The 13164-nt window shown below is 46.6% G+C and overlaps 1 long non-coding RNA gene across 1 annotated transcript in view; it reads left to right on the top strand.

Annotated features, from left to right (window-relative positions):
- Window positions 1-13164, top strand: part of LOC144785435 (uncharacterized) — a 108246-nt gene that overhangs the window by 52967 nt on the left and 42115 nt on the right. Inside the window, exon 2 of the long non-coding RNA XR_013601883.1 lies at window positions 4733-4857. This is a non-coding gene — a long non-coding RNA (uncharacterized LOC144785435). The remainder of the gene's footprint in view (window positions 1-4732; window positions 4858-13164) is intronic.

Below are 13164 nucleotides of genomic sequence, written 5' to 3'. Positions count from 1 at the left end.
GAGGAAGGACGTGGTCCAGTCCAGGGCCTTTTCTCGGATTCCGGCTTCTTGGAGGCGTGTATTTAGGGTGTGGTGGCAGACCGTGTCAAAGGCAGCTGACAGGTCCAGGAGGATGAGGGCTGATGTCTCGCCGTTGTCGGGTTGCTGCCTGATTGCGTCCGTGGCGGCGATGAGAGCTGTCTCGGTGCTGTGTTTTCGTCTGAATCCGGACTGGGACGGGTCTAGGATGTTGTTGTCCTCGAGGTGGCGGGTCAGTTTCATGTTGGCAATTTTCTCGATGACCTTCGCCGGGAAGAGGAGCAGGGAGATGGGCCGGAAGTTCTTGAGGTCCTTGGGGTCTGCCTTGGGTTTCTTTCCGGGAATGTCGCTGTTTTGAAGTTGTTGATTACCTTCCGTAGTTAGGGTGCGATGGTTGCATCCGCTTTGTTGAATATGTGGTGTGGGCAGGGGTCCGATGGTGATCCTGAGTGGATGGAGTTCATGGCCTTGCGCGTCTCACCGTTGCTGACGATGGACCAGAAGGTCAGGTGGTTGGTGCTGGTGGTGTTCGAGGGGGTGTTGGAGTCTGGTGTTGTTGGGGTGGTTGTGGTGTTGAAGCTGTCGCGGATGTCGGCTATCTTGTGGTAGAAAAAGGTGGTCAGTGAGTCGCACAGATCTTGTGAGGGTGGGATATCGTTGGTGTTGGCGCTGGGGTTGGGGAGTTCATTCACTATATTGAAGAGCTCTTTGCTGTTGTGTGCGTTGTTGTCCAGGTGGGCTTTGAAGGAGGATCTCTTGGCTGTTCTTATGAGCTGGTGATGTCTGCAGATGGCATCCTTGTGGGCTACGTGGCTGTCCAGTGTGTGTTCGTGGAGCCATTTCTTCTCCAGTTTCCAGCATGTGCGTTTGGAGGTCTGGAGCTCCTCTGTGAACCATGTGGCTTTCTTGTTGGTGTGGTTGTTGGAGGGTTTCCTGAGCGGGACGAGGGTGTTGGCACAATCGTCGATCCACTGTCTGAGGTTGCTGGTGGCAGCGTCTGGGTCGGTGGGGTTGGTGGGAGGGTTCTGGGTGAGGGGGAGGTCAGCTGGTCTTCGGTGACTTTGCTCCAGCAGCGGCGGGGCAGCTGTTGGGTGGGGTGGTGCATGGTTGGTTTCTAGAAGGTAAAGTGGATGCAGCAGTGGTCGGTCCAGTGGAGTTCGGTGGTGTGGTTGAAGGCGACGTATGTGCTTGTGGCGAAGACAGGGTCAAGCGCGTGGCCGGCAGCGTGGGTGGGTGTGGTGACGAGCTGTCTGAGGCCGAGGTTGGTGAGGTTGTCGAAGAGGCTGGCGGAGTTGGCATCGTTGTTGTTCTTGAGGTGGAAGTTCAGGTCCCCGAGGAGGATGTAGTTCATAGAGGCTAGTGCGTAGGGTCTGGCGAGGTCGGCGATGGAGTCGCAGAACTGAGCTCAGGGTCCGGGGGGTCTGTAGACGAGTGTTCCTCAGAGGGTGGTGTTGGGGTCGATGTGGATCCAGAAATGCAGGTGTTCGGCGGTGTTGAGGGTGTCGTCTGCGTGGGTGTAGCACTGGAGGGTGGACTTGTGGATGATGGCTAGACCTCCCCCAGTTCCGTTGGCGCGGTCCCTGCTGGTGATCTTGTAGCCGTCTGGGATGGCTATGGCAATGTCGGGCACCGAGGACTCGTTCCACCAGGTCTCGGTCAGGAAGGCAATGTCTGGGGTGGAGGTGTCGAGCAGGTCCCAGAGCTCTACAGCGTGTTTGCGTGCGGAGCGGGTTTTGAGGAGGATGCAGAGAAGGTCGTTGGGTCCGGTCCTTGGAGGTTTGGTGGTTCTGTTGCAGGTGAAGTTGCAGGTGTGGCAAGAGAAAGGTCCGTGGGTACGCTACGGGGCGACCTGGAGGCAGCGGTTGTCACGGCCGGTGTAGAGTGCGAGGAGAGTGCTGGTGTCGTATCGGAGTCGGGCGTTGTGATGTGTGCAGGGTCCAGGGGTTCTGGCGCTGGGCGCGGTCCAGGCGCGACGCGCGCGGACGGGCTTGCCTCTATTGCGATTCCTGCGCGCCAGGGTTGTGCCCACTGCGCTTGTCCGCCATTTAAGGTGGGTAGGGAGGGAGGAGCAGATGGGAGGCGGAACGGGGTGGTGAGGGGGCAGGGCCGCAGGGGAGCAGCGGCGGGAATGGGCTGGGACATAGGAGGAGCAGTGGCAGCGAGGGAGGCGCTGGGACACGGGTGGAGCTGTGCGACAGCAGGGGAGCGACCACCTGTCCTGCAAGCAGGGTCAGGGGACAGAGGCAAAGTACAGGGACAGTAAAAGATGCACAATACGGTTAAAATACAGTAATGAAAGTACAGTTAGAAATACAGTAATGCACCATGAGGCAACAGTCATGCAACAATAAGTGTCGGTAGGGGGAGAAAAGCGGCAAAAACACCGGGAAGGAGCAGAGCAGCCTCGAACCCAGGGGAGCGAGGCTCAAGACTCGGGCGAACCAGCTGACAAGCGGCGCTGCTGGAAAGAGTGCTACCTTTGACCAAAAGTCAAGGAATCAACTCAATAAATATGTATCGAACTGAAACTACATCATCTTAGTATGGTGTGATGACCTCTCCTCGTCTTTCCAACCAATCACTGAAGGGGAACACATAGATTTGCAACATTTAAGGGTGGTACACTACCCACAAAATAGTATAACTAAGGTAGGTTTAGATAGAGAAATTGTCCGACTTGTCCGAATAGCTGACCTGTCACTGACCCAACACACTCAATAGGTGATCGAGAACAGAGGTTCTGGCGGAGCACTCTGTCAGAAGAATCGATTACCCAGTCGGGGTACTAATTGGCTTTTCCTAGGGAGAGGGTTGTGAAGCTGGCATTGCACTTAGCTGAGGTCACCAGTCCTGATCTGCACCTGTCTTGTCCCATGGGCACCTGATTAGTCGGAAGCCTGGTCCTGTTTTGTCCCAGCCCGTGGCCAGGATTGGTCACTGCAGCATTCTAGGTAAATATAATCCGTGTGGTATGTCCTTGTGCTATTTCCCTTTCCCACCCTTCCCAGGTACAAATGTCTAAAGGTGCTACTGAGATTTCTTACAAACTTTATGTCCAACTGGTTATATTCTTGTTTGTAAAATGTATGGTCACAAGATTGTGGCCTTTATTCATTGACTCAGAAAATCTTTCATAGATAAAGGTTTTAAAACTTTCCCCGAGTCTGTGGTTATTATAGAAAACTTAAATGTGTTTAAATACTATCTGTTTATGCTAACTCTCTGATCCACAGGATTTATAGTAAGGCGACAAGGATTGGTAAGTCATGGTACACAGCTATAGTTCCTAAATCGAACCTCTTTGCAAACTGATAGGGTGACTGAATTAGTAATTGATTAGGCAGGGCTACTAGTTCAATGTGTGAATGTTGTATGGGCCAAAGGTGAGTATGGTAAACTGAGCTAGTAGGCCCCTGCGCGCACTATCAGCTGGATGGTCTGCCATTCACATTTTGGGACAGGCACGGCATAGCGCAGATATTTACCTTTTGACCATGGGAAAAGAAATAGTCCATCAGTTACACTTGTGGCCTCCTTGCAGTCCCCCAACCTTGAGAAGAAACTGCAATCTGATGGCAGCAGCAGGAACGCCATCCCACTATCTAGCCGGCTGTGTGGCAGACGCAGTCCTGGCCACATAACGCCACCCCCAGCCTCCTAGCATCGGATTTGGTAGCATAGCTGTAACAGAGCTGGTACACGCAGGGCTTGTACCTCTCTCCTGGAGGCTGAAGCCATCACTAACCAATCTATTACAGGTGAGTATGCTTGTGTATCACAGAACAACATGGACTGTCTACATCAATGCAATACAATGTGTGCTGGAAGCAGCACCTGGGGAGCGATGGAGAGCCTAGATCTACCCGGGCTGCACTTCTGTCACAAAAGAAGTGAAGGTCCCCAGCAGGGGAACTTTCATTTCTGTATGCAAAGCTTCAGATAAGGAAACAAATATCTACCACATCCCAAAGTGAGGCGTGAAGCCCGTGAAGGACAAGGTTGGGCAGTCTACAAATGCAAGAATGGCTGCGCCACAAAGTCACCCAACTTTGAATAAGCAAACCTTCAAGGCAGACAAAAGCCCACCAGCAGGGCCCTGACTCGAGAGCTCCTCCCATCTCCTGTCTTATGTTACCCTCCAGAGATCGGGCCCTGAACTCTCCACTGAACAATCTGCAGCACAACAGTCCCCAACAACACAAATGACCGATGGCAGACAGCACGGATCTGGGTGGTGGGGCGGAGGTGAGGGGGTAAGTAGGTATAATTTAAAAATAAAGAAAAATTCATTTACCTCCTCGCCGCTCTGTCCCATGTTGTCTCTCCTCCGCAGAACAGAAAGCAGCCAGGCTCCACTGAGCCAATCAGAACGCTGCAATGCAGCGTTGTGATAGGCGCCCCTAAACCAATCACAACGCTGCAATGCAGCGCTGTGATTGGTGTGAGCGCTGTGGTTTGGCGCGCAGACAGGGACTGGGGGCCTGGGTATGTTCTCCATGCGGACTGTAATACGCCCTATATTGAGAACATGCTAAAGTGCTCATGACTGTTTGGCCGGCCCATGAGGGCCGGTCAAAACATCATGCGCACTTAGTGTGCCCACCACTACCCTGCTCTGTCAGCAGAGCAGCCCAGCCCCACCTTCATGCTGCCGCAGCAGGTAAGAATAAAATGATAATAGCATTACGTTATTATCATTTTATTTTTTCTTTAGTTAGTGGCGCAACACTCCACCGTCTTAGCGGAGGAGCCGCCACTGCAAATGACACTGCAGATGCCAGGAGATCAGCGAAAACCCTGTCGTACCCTCAGCACCAATGGAAAGAAGAGCAATCTAAGGTAGGAGAAAGCAAGTAAAATTCATTAATAAAAAAGAGGCAGAAAACAGTGTGGCAATCAGTGGCAGCCATAATTTGTAAATAAATGAGTGCTGGTGCCCAAAGCTCTGCTCAGAAGCCAGCAGTTGGTGCAATTCATTGTCAGCGTGCCGAATACCAAAGGTCTGTAGTCTTGAATTCACCTCATGCCTCTTTCATCCAGTACCAGACAGTCCCCACCTCTCTATCCCAAGATTTAAGGATTCTAATGCCTCCATATGTGATGGTTTATTCATCTTTCTCTTCCTCCATCTTTCCGCTTTGTTTTTCCCTCTCCTTCTATCCGTGACTGTCTGATGAGGAAAAATAAGTGCCAATACCAAAAAATAAGTACCAGTGGCCCCCACCAGCATCCACCAACTCAAATTAAGCACTGACGCCTGCAGCAACTGTCACAACTGTTCAACATCACTTACTAAATAAGCTCTGCTCATGTGCACCGGCTGACATTCTGAAGCTGAGCATGAGAGCCAACAGAATAAAACAATAAAGTACCTTCTGTCTGTAATATAAGGATATTGCAAGTCACTGAGGAGTTCCGTAACCATATAGACGAACGAGAGTGAATGCTTGTTCCCTTAATAGTGTGATAGAACTCAGAGGAGTTTTGGAATTTCCTTCTAAGATAAATCAGAGCCTATTTTATTCAGGTCTGTGACCTGCCATTCACTCTGTCTGCTGGTTCTGACAGCATCAATTGTGATCTCACAGTTCAACTATAATAAGTCATTTCACTTGAGCAGCTATTTCATTTTCTTACTACAGGTGGCTAGTAGTGTCACAAGTAGACTGTAATAAGACAGTTTGAGATGGGTGATTGTAAACCCTGTCTTATTTTCCACTTAAAAATCTTGTATACACTCAGTGTAGTGCTTCCTGTAAAAATGTCTTACTTGGTATAAGTGCTAACAAACACATACTTTTATATCAAATACTATGTTTTTCTGAAGGGTAATTGAATGTTCTCAAAAGCACTCTTATGTTGTCAGCGTCACCTTAAATTTTCCATCTAGTCTCACTTTGATCTGGGCTGCTCTCGAGCAGAAATTTCTTTCCTCGTTGCTCGGAGGATCCCGTTGTTCTTTTGCATTCTTGCTGATATTGATTTTCAGTTTGTCCACAATAAGTTTCTTTCATTGCTTCTTTTCAGCTCTAGGGCTGAGTTTCTGCATCAATTCCCTGGTATTTGTTGCGTTTCACAGCGAGATGAATGTCTTTCTAAACCAATTTCAGGACATCTCTGTTTGTACTAGCAGGGGAAACATAATTTCCATAGAAATTAATGTTTTATTAACGTTGCTGGAAGTGAAATGCAATCAAAACTTTCTAACAAACAAAATGTGCATATGTTATTTGTTTTCAAGTGTTCAGGGATACATCTATATTCGTAATTTGATTATTTTGATTGAAATTTCGTATGAGTAGCCTAACTTAGGCCCTGATTACGAGTAGAGGTGCTATTTATCGCAGCTGGTAAGGTAAATAACGATCCCACAGGGTATGCTGTTCATCAGGCTTGATAAGAAGCACCTATTACAAGTTTGTGGGGAATAGCATGCAGGTTTTGGTGGTTAACGAACCATAATCTGCATGATGCTTAAATGTCATGGCCCATATTTATCATAGTGTTTCGTTGCCCTTGCGCCACGCAAGGGGGGAGGCAAAGGTGACGCAGCACTAAAATCAGATTTACCAAGCCCAGCTTTCGCGGCCCTGCATGGCTTGATCAATTTGGAGTAAGACAAGGCTTCGCATATAGCTTTACTCTGCCTCAGGGAGGTGTCCCATGGGTGGAGTGTGGGTGTTCCTAGGCATCCACCTATGGATTTTAACACATTCCCAGATTTACCATTAGTGGTAGACCTGTGAATGTGTTCAAATACTGTGCCTCCCCAGGGGAGGTGTAACGAGGAGAAATATCATTATTTCTTCTTGTTTTTTTCCTCTTTCTACGTGTGCTGCATTCTGCAGCACACGTAGAGAGAGGAAAATGCCTCTGAGGATTGTTTTTGTGCAGGAAGGTGTACCTTTCTGCACAAAAACAATCCTGCCTACAAAACAGACACCTTTGCACCATGACGCAAAGGTGCTTGCATTGGTGCAGGGCAGCACATTGTGTGCCAGAGAAAGAAAAGGACAGTAATGTGCCATATAATGTTAAATACAGGGCATTCCTGCCCTTTCACGCAGAGCAGTGTTAGGTTGCTGCATTGTGCGGTGAGAAAGTATGATAAATCTGGGCCTAAATGCTTTGGCCCTGCTTAATTTTGGCAGATTTGACCTGCGGAAATTTAACAAAGGTTGAGGTATTTAATGAATCCAATAATTATTGGGTGCATTAAATGCAGCCAAACCCATAATTCTGACCCATGGGTCGGAATTAACTGATCCACTCATAATCAGGCCCTAAATAACAAACAGACTAAATACTGGTGGAGAAAAGACATATCTTGGGAGCCCTGTGAAACAGTAAGGGGCAAAGTTGCTGCATTATGTTATAGGAGATAGAAAGGGGTGTAGCTTCCACTGGTGCAGCAGGTGCAGTGGCACCATGGCCCAAAGTCCTGAGGGACATTCTGAACACTGATTACTGCTGTATTTCACAGTTTAAGCAGATGCCAGGGGGTCCATATCCATCTTTGCACTTTGCCAATGGAGATAGTAGAACAGAGCCTTTCTATTAAAATATAGCACTGATTTTCTTTCCCCTTGACTCAATGCACAGCCTCTTGTGCCATAGTGCCTTCCTGCCTGTTTGAGGAGGCATAATTGTTGGCACAAATCATCAAAACCCATGGGTGGTTGCCCATAAACCACCCATGGTATGCCCCCTTCACGTAAAGTAGTGCATTACGTTCTAAAGTAAATCCCAGACCAACACTTTATCTTGGTTTTTGTCACTTGTGTGCCAGAAACCCGATGTAAAGTGTTGATAAATGTAGCCCTAAATGATTATTTTGCAAAATTACTCAATAAGATACATTATTTAGGCTCCTGAATATACAGCCTTATTCATCAACGGGCCGTTTTGCGAGCCCCTAATAGCGATTCATAGCGAATCGCTATTAAGGACTCGCAAAACAGTATTCATGTAGGAATTGCTAAATAAATAGCGATTCCTACACATTCCTTATTTGAGAGTAGCAAATTGCTAATCGCAAATAAGGAATAACTCCCCATTCCTTCCTATGGGCCAAAATGCCCATAGGAATATATGGGGAGTATTCCTTATTTGCGATTATTAATTTGCTACTCGCAAATAAGATAGCGATTTAAAGGGTGCCAGGGGTGTCCAAAGGACACCCTATAGCACCCCTTAAATGCAAATTGAAACAGGTGTTGCGCACACACATGTCCAAAGGACATGTGTGTCTGCAACATGCAACTTAGAAAAATGCTTTTAAAAGCATTTTTCTAAGTTTTTGCTATTTACCGAGAGGTCTGACCTCTCGGTAAATAGCGGCCCAAAATTGCATTTTCGCAATTTTAAAATGCTTCATGAATTGCATTTAAGGAATCTCAAATAGAGATTCCTTAAATTCAATTCTTCGCAAATGTGCGAATTCTTAAATAGCGATTTTTGCATTTGGGATGATGAATCCCAAATGCAAAAATTGCACTCGCAAAAGGCAAGATTCTGAGAATCTTGCCCTTTGCGAGTGCAATTTAGCTTGATGAATCAGGCTGATAGATATTTTGGCAACAGGCAGTCAGTGAGGAATGCAGCACACATAGAAGAAGCAAATTGTCATTAGTTAGTGGTGTTAAGACACTTTTTGTGGCTTAACACCGCTTCGCAAATATGGTACCCTTTCATGCAGGTGTCTGCGTGAAAAGGGTGTGCAATAGGTGATGCTGTGGGCATTTCACCACAACACCCACTGCTTTTTGACACTCCCCCAGATTTACAAGGATCTGGAAATCTGAGGCAGCGCTAAAAACTAAACCCATGCAAAAACAGGCGTTAGAATGGGGACACAAGGAGAAATATCTTTATTTTTCCTCATGAATGATTGTTTATGTGCAGGAAGGTCCTGTCTCTGAAAATGTCACCACCAATCATGCAATGGAGTAAGAAATCAGAGCCAAACTGATCCAAAATCTGAATCACTGGACAACATACTACATGTGACCAGACTACATAATGGGGAAGACTGGAAAAATATATAATCTTGCATGCTAAGTCTGGAAACAACTTCTCAGGCGAATGACAATACATGTTAAAAATGGAAAACCTGTCTAGAGCAAAGATTGGCATTACTGGTTCTTCAGAATCCCTCAAAGAAGGCTGCTCCTCCTTCCAAGCAAGTTGGACCAAGAACTGGAAAAACCTGCACTGCAACCTCCAATTTGCCCGATAGACTGGGAACTAATATACGTGTGTTATGACCACATCAATAATTCGCGAAGGAAGATCTAACTCAGTTTTGAGAGGCAAACTGCAGAATATGAAACCAGAAACACATAGGGAAAGTTCAAGGGCAATAGATAACTACCAAGCTGGGCAGTCACAACTTAAATCCACTCATCCACTCATGAACAGTGCAGTGATACCTCCAGGTTGAGTATTTATGCTATGTAGAATGTTAGACCTGTTGCCTTAGGGTCTGGGGTATGCCCAGACGTGGGTCCTGTGCTTGCAATGGCACTTGAGTCAAGCTAGCATGGCTGATGAGGGGTGATACCCTGAAACCGGTCCCAGGATGCTTGTTCCGGAACCAGGGAAGAAATGGCCTGGCAGCTCAGGCTGGATTGTTCCCATGGGGAGCAAGGTCAAGACTGTTTTGCATATGGCTGGGTCCAAACTGGAACATCGAGCAAAAAACAATGGATTTAGGCCCAGATCGCTGTACTGGGGTGAATGTTTGACATTGTTCAGCATTCCGTCCATCAATTGTTCTTTTTGCACTTGTAGTGACAAACAGCCTATTTTGTTTTTCACTACTGTGAGGCCTACTTCTCTCATTTTTTAGCATTAGGAATTCCTTAAAACACTTTTAAGCTGTAATTCCTGATCAGAGAGGAGTAGCTTTTTTTATGTTTCATATGTTTGGAAAGGAATTGATAAATCCTACTTACTGGTGAGGTTGGATTTAACATTACGATTTTAGAAATCCCACTTTTAGGAAGTGGACATTTTTCTGCAATATCTGCTCTGTGTGCCTGGCAGCCTGTCTCCAATACACGTCTGTTGTGGGTGACAGCTACACTTTGTGCATACATACATCTGTATTCTGATGGCCTTCCCTGAGCATGAGGGGCTAACACTTCACTTGAATAAGTAGTTTTCTGGCCTCACACAAAGGTCTGATTTAACCCCCAAAGATAGCCTGGCAGACAGGACTGAGCTGAAAGGGGGACCTGTGCACTTGAGAGGGCTGCTTTAAAGTCCATAATTAACTGCACTTGTGGGTATAAGTACTGGGTCTCTGACCCCATCAAATCAGAAACTTCTGGATATTGAACTAAACCTCTGTCAGAAGGACTGCTGTGCTGTGAGGAAAGAAATCCTCTATGGACTGTAGAAGGAGAGCTGAACTCTACCTTCCCTCCAAGGGATCTCCAAGGGCTTGTTGGCCTGCCTTTTGTTGCTTGAGACTTAGGGGAATTGAAGTCTCTACCCCTGCTCCTGTGCCTGGCTCACTGTAAGTAGGCCAGATATTTGCATCATGGAGTTCGACGCATCTCCTGTCTGTGTGTAAAAGAAACAGTGCATCAACCCCGTTGCTGCAGTAAGACCGGTGCATCACCTCAGAACCAGCGTTTTGCCTCCAGAGATCGCCGCATCAAACAGCGTATCGCCGCCACAGCAGCTTGGTGAGATCAATGCATCCCCTCAACGGCATGGCAGAATCTGGCATATCGCTCGCCTTCACTGCATAGAGAAGATCGACACCTCTTCATACTTGCGACCAGGAAGGTGCTTTGTTCACTGGGATCTGCGTGGGACCTGTAGCCAGCCTGTACTTACTTGAGGTGGGCCCGAAATTTTAATTTGTCATGGTCCAGCGTGACCTAAAGTAGCCTTCTAGCGCTACTTGCTTCTAAGTGCTTTACTCAATATCTCAACTTCTATACTTTAGAGTTTTGCTGTTTTGGTCTTGTTTTGTTTATAATATGATAACCTATTTTATAAATCTGTGTTGAGTCTTTTTGTAGTGTATTAATTGTGTTACTGTATGTCTGTGTGTGTGTGTTTGTATGTGTGTGTTGTACAAATACTTTACACATTGTCTTTTTAGATAAGCCTGACTGCTCAGTGCCAAGCTACAAGAGGGTGAGCACAGGTTATCTTTTAGTTTGTATCTAGCTTACCCTGACTAGGATTGTGGCTTCTGCTTGGACACAGTGCATAGCTTTGCCAACCAGAAGCCCTATTTCTAACAAAGAATAAATAACTAAATACATAAACAAATAATGCCACAGAGATGCCATTTTCATAAAAGAAAGGAAGGATAACAACTACTGCAAGTACACACAATACCCAGAAGTACAAATCTTCAGAAAATCATCAAACAACTAAATATATATTGCCATCAATACATAAAGTGAAAAAGAAACGATTCCATACATTTGAATGAGTTAATGCCTCAGAGAGACACAAAATTCTACAGGAAAACCAGACCCCTTCTTCAGCCTTAGAGGTTACAAGGAAAGATACTCAATCTCTGGACATGCAACAACCCTGAAAACAGCCCAAGCGAGGCTGGGCCACCTTCTTGCGCTGAAAAACAATACATGGAGACCATCTGAAGGTATCCCTTCCGACAGGAGCCCTGAAGCTAAGTTGGGACCTGGAAACAGCTTTATATATTAAGAGAGGTGAGCCTTCATTGTACCTGACCTGCCCAGAACAATCTCTGACAATGCGTGGACCAGTGTCTGTGCCACATTCAGCATCATAGGGACACAAATGATCCTATTTACCCTAGACCAAAGGGTTGTCTCCCATTGGCTTCATGCAATCACCCTGATTATATGTTTCTGGTCTATTTTAAAAGGCTAAAATCATTCAGAAAATAATTTTATTTGAAGTCGAGGTTGGACCATAACGCCATATTGTAGCTCTTCAGTCCCCTTTAATGATCATGAGAGTACAGTGGATGCTACGATCCTCATGCGTGCCACAACCAACTAAATATCTTGAGTACAGATGGTCTGTGTTTATATAAAGGCCTCTGACGTTTTAGAGTTTGCAAGCTCATCTGCAGCACCAGCAGCCTTCCTGTGTTATATTGCGTCTGGAAGATTAGTTTGGACCTTAATTCAACTCACTAGTAACCCATTGCGGATTGTTAGAACCGGGGTCTCTAGATGACAGAGAGTTACACCTTGTCCAAGTAGGGGCCCACAATCCTAGTCAGAGTAAGTGTAATACACATTAAAGGTTTATCTGTGCTCACCCTCGAGTAGCTTGGCTCAGAACAGTCAGACTAAACTTAAGAGGCAATGTGGAAAATATTTGTGCATGCACACACAGTAACACAATGAAAATACCATGAAAGTACTCCACACCAAGTTAGAAAAATAGCAAGTATTTATTTGATTGAAACAAGACCAGAAATGAAAAAATCCAACATACACAAATCAAAATACGAATCTCTTCAAGATTAAATGCAGTTCTAGAACTTTAAAACACAATAGCTCCAGGGGGGCCATAATGATGTGCTTGACGAAGTCAAATTTCAAAGTTCGGGGCTGACCACTATGGAGTGTGGGACAGCTATTCAGTCAACAGATCCCAGTTAACATTGAAAAAACAAAGACCGTGCGAGGCGCTGGGGAGGTGAGTGGTAGCTGAGCCTGGTGGGTCGTCGGTTCTTTACTGTCAGTGCAGGTTGTTGGCACATCTGAGACGCCCGGGATGTTACAAGGCGCAGGGAAGGTGATGTGGCTTTGACGGCGAGACAAAGGTTTTGCTGATGGTACGGGGTGAATGAAGCCCTGAGGATCAAGCCAAGAGATGAAAACTTTGCAGTGTTTATGTCACACCACAGGGTCACAGGTGATGCTTCAGAGTCACGCGTCACGAACTTCGGTGATGCGGTGCTCGAGAATCACACTGTGGCAGATCTTTGGAGGTGCTGCGGCGGTGTTGGGGCCTGCGTTGTAAGTTGCAGTCATTGGATTGAGCAGGGACAACGGCTTCGGTGCAATCAGTGACATGGTGTCGAAGAGCGGCACCGGCTCCGAAGTCACACTCGAAGTCGATGGACTGGTTTCTTCCTGTTTAGCAAAGTGAACTCAGTTCCAAAGGCACAGGAACTGG

This window comes from Lissotriton helveticus, chromosome 10 (assembly GCF_964261635.1).
Source record: "Lissotriton helveticus chromosome 10, aLisHel1.1, whole genome shotgun sequence".
Taxonomy (NCBI): domain Eukaryota; kingdom Metazoa; phylum Chordata; class Amphibia; order Caudata; family Salamandridae; genus Lissotriton; species Lissotriton helveticus.
This window is presented reverse-complemented; position numbering and strand designations above follow the sequence as displayed.